Source organism: Otolemur garnettii, unplaced genomic scaffold, assembly GCF_000181295.1.
Source record: "Otolemur garnettii isolate 467f Iridium unplaced genomic scaffold, OtoGar3 scaffold00010, whole genome shotgun sequence".
Classification (NCBI taxonomy): Eukaryota; Metazoa; Chordata; class Mammalia; order Primates; family Galagidae; genus Otolemur; species Otolemur garnettii.
Genome location: NW_003852405.1, coordinates 32,495,304 through 32,499,724, shown reverse-complemented (window position 1 = coordinate 32,499,724; position 4,421 = coordinate 32,495,304).

Sequence of the window (4,421 nt, the reverse complement as noted above, 5' to 3'; positions counted from 1 at the left end):
GAGTGTGTAAGTGAATGGGGCACACTCAAAGGCAGAGGTTCGATGGGTAAGGGTGATAAATATTCATAAGCCTGGTTAATACTAAAACATTTTCTTCTCTACTACTTATTCCACTTATTTCTACTCGCTGGAGTGGTAGACATATTAAAATATTAATTTTCCGCTTTACTGGAATGATTTCAGAGTCAAGTGCCATTAAAATTCTGAATGTAAATGTGAAAAAAAAGAGGTTGTGGTTCACACTAATCCTCTTCATTGGTTTTAAAAACTATTTATTTCCTTTGCTTTTAAAGCTACAATTTCAAAAAGTTTCAATTTGCTCGGGAAATGTTCGCAGAAGCTGGAAAAGGGGTCACAGTCTCCTGAAGGATCGTCTTCCTCTCAGCAATCACTGGCTAGTCCCTCCCCAGGCTGGTGAACCAAAGGGCAGCTCTCGGGAGGCAGGGCCCGGGGGACAGGCAAGGCCACGTCTCGCTGCTGGGAAGAGCCTTCTCTGTGCTCTGGTTTGCTTAAGTTACTATGTATTTCAATTAGAGGGACACGCTGAAAAATGCCGCCCGGGGCACTGCCACTCAGCAAGTGCTCACCCCGACAGGCTCAGAGCACCGACCAAACGCAGGGTTAAAAGCTCCGATGCAGAGGTTTGTCACTGTTACTGGCCAAGGGGGATGATAGCCATGGATTATGAATTTAACCTGACGCGAGGGAGATGTCGCCATGGCCACCCGTCGTTCTTTTATCTCTTATGATTTGTCTTTTCTTCAATGTGTAAGTGTGAGCTGGCTCGTGGGTTATAATGTCACAGAGAATCTATTGCTACCCCACCCCTGCCCCGCCACACGCACCCAGTAAGTGACTGCCCCGAAGCGGGTAGAATACAGGGTGCTTTAAAGATCTGCATCCTTGCCCCATAGTCACTAGGTCACTAGTTCCGAGACTCATTCCCTCAGTGGCCGTGTCATCTCAGGCCCCATATGCTACCACGCTGGCATAAATTACTCAGCTATTGATCCCAAGCAGCTGGCGAGTCTTCTCTGTGGGAACGGCCCTGTTCAGACCCGGGCCCGACTCTGAGATGTTAACTGGGTGGACCGGAGAGTTCCCGTGGATTACAAGGGAACTCGCTTCCTCCCCGGTACCTCTCAGCAACACCTCTGTTGGACACCACCACTGATGACACAGGACAAAATTTCCTGAGCTCTGCACACTTATAAGCGTTTTGAATATATTAACTAGTTAAGATTTTAGCTACTTTAGGAGTTAGATAGTATTTTTATTATCTCCGCTTAATGGAGGAATTAAACAATCATTTCCAGATCGTGTATAGAAAAAGAGGAAGAAACCAACCCCAGGCACGCTGCCTCTGGCATTCTTGCTTTTAACCACAGTGACTGTCCTGCCTCAACTGCGGAGCAGAGAGACACCCGTTGTATCTCATCTCTGTGTTTCGCAGACACTTATTGCATTCTTTTCTGCTTTTTGAATATGTTATTATCTTCTCAAGACCTAAACAATGTCATTTTAGAGGGATAAAAAACTCTGAAGGTAAGATAGATGAGCGTGAGTTCAGAAAACAAATTGACAAAAAGGCCTTTATTTATGCAAGGTATGATATTAAAAATCATTTCCCTCTTGGAAATAATGGCAGTTTCCTGTTCTGAACACAGGAGAGGGCAACTCTAATTTTATTTAGTTATCTGTTCATTCACTCTCTCATTTGTTCGTACTTTTCTAGATATTTCACTTTAATGTGAATGACAGAAATAGCTATAGCTAACATTTGGTGCCTGTAGCATTATAATTGTGTAACACATTTGCTAGCTTTTAAAATATTATAATAATATCTTAAAATGCTTTATGAAAAGTTGTCATATAATATGGAAATTATTATAGTCAGTGTTTGGAGTAAATATTATCTTATGCTTTATAAATTAGACTTAAAGACATTAAAAATTATTTGTTCTAGGAAATATTAAAATTGTCTACTTCATGTCACAAGATCTTAATTTCAGCCACTAATATTAGGTACAGCATAACTCACTCTGACATCAGTGATCTAGGTCTAATTAACTAACATAGCTCTTCTTAGTTTTAATAAAATTAATATGGATTTTATTAATATTGCAGTTACAGCTAAGGCTATGTTCACATCATAGGCACCCTTACCTCAAGGGATATCAACTGCTGATACTCCTTGAACACACAATATAACATTTGTAGTTTTTATCCTCACACATTTTTTCCCTCTCCCTGGGATGGGTCCAATTTACTGAGTCAGGCAGCAAGTTCCTACATATCCTTCCAAATTTAATTCTAGTATCAATTTAGAGTGAGCTCTTGACCCTCCTGTCAGAATATGTGAAATTCCTTCCTGATCTCAATGCACCTTTTTTGCATCTCAGCCACATCATCTATCAGGATGACCGTTGATTCCATTATCCTTCTTCATCATGAGAGTATAGGGCTTTAGGAGACCAGCCGCCATGTTGGACTTGAATTTATACCCAGAGTGACTATCACCTGGCACAGTCATGCTATAAACAGATGAATAAAAAAAAAAAAATAGCACACTCATGAGAAAATGTTCACTTGTCACTTACATATTATATAATCGTACAGCATTGCAGAATCATGAAGTGGCCAGGTGTCTGCCTCCTTCTATACACACCTTGTCCACTCAGATATCCTCGAGCGTGGATAGAATCTATGAATAGGATGAGACAGTCATTCTTGTAGTTATATCACAAATCTACAACTCCGTCTTAGCAGACTAGAGAGGGATGAAAAAACAAACGTTCTAGCTGATCAGGAAGAATTCAGTAGCTGTGTTGCACATGGAGTCAAGTTGCAAGGAAATGAGGTGGCCAGTGAGAGCCGAGACCACTGACTGACCAACAGCTCGCAAGAATGCAGCTACGGGGAGACGGATCGTGGAAGATGAACTTGGAGAGTTTGGAAGAGGATCCCAAGGCTGCCATGAGAGCTGCAGTCCTGGCTGATGTCATTTCAGTTGAGCAGTTTTAACAGAGGACCCAGGCAACCGGTGCTGGCCTCCTGGCCTGTCAGACTGTGAGACCATGAATGTGGAATGTGTGCTGTTTTAGGCCACTAAGTTTGTGAAGATTCACTACATTGCAATAGAAAACTAATACAAGTGAATCTTTCTATGAGTAGAATATGAATGTTTTGACATAATAACTAAGAAAGTTACATGAAGGCTATGTTAACTAGTTTGATGGAAATGTCATGGATTGTGTGTGAAAACACCACACTGTACCCCCAAAGTGCATCAATGTACACAGTTACCATTCAATTAAAAAAAAAAAAGAAAACTAATACAAAATGGTACATATTTAAAAAGACATGGAAAATAATGTCCTTTAAACTCTTTTAATCATTAGTTATTTAACTTCTTCTTCTCATCTAATGTGTGGATCTTTCACCTATAGACTGTATCAGGTCATGGTCACAGGGACCAGTTCTGCATGTTTCCAGTTTATGTAAAATGCCATTGAAGGACACAGAGTGTAACTGTTTATAAAAATAATGTGTTCATGTATCTGTTTACATGTTTGTTTTTGATTTTTCCTTCTAATCATTTAACACCCCTTAAATAGTTCCTCTCAACTCTTGGTCAAAGTTATTTCCCACAAAATAATTTATTACTATTTTATATGAAAAAGTATTACTTAGACATCGATCACCATTTCCCCGACTGAGTTTAGAGTTAAAAATGCAAACTACGGAAAGAAAGAAACTGAAATTAAATACAAGAAATGCCTTTCTGTTACAACCCGCTCAGATTACAGTGCATTATTACAGGACATTTCTTTCTCTGAAAATTTAAAATAAGATTGGTAAGATTTTATTTTCCTTCTAAAGTTGGTTTTTAATTTGAATAAAGGTAATTAAAGAACATCCTAATGTCCCCTGATTTTAGAGGAGCCTCGTAATGTTAATCATTTATTAACATATTTTAAGAGTTTGATAAATCCAACAGAATGCTCAGTAACATCTCTAATATTTTGTTATTTAGCTACTGAACTAATAAAAATGTAGTATGTATGGAGAAAGTGGTTGATCTAAAGTTCAGGAGACCTGGGGCAGTGCCGTGGCTCAAAGGAGTAGGGCGCCGGCCCCATATACCAGAGGTGGCGCGTTCAAACCCAGCCCCGGCCAAAAAATGCAAAAAGAGGAAAAAAAAGAAAAAGTTTAGGAAACTTTTAGGAAAAAACAAAGCATCATGTTTATGAAGCAGTCACTGTTGTTACTGTTGTTGGGTTGGATTTCAAGTCTAGCAGTCAGATATGTGATCTGGGTGTTTTAGTTCTTGGCATCATAATTCTTTGCAAAGTGTATGTAATTAATATCTATATAAAAGAGATCTGCCAATAAATTGCATAGTAGAATAGTTGTTTCAC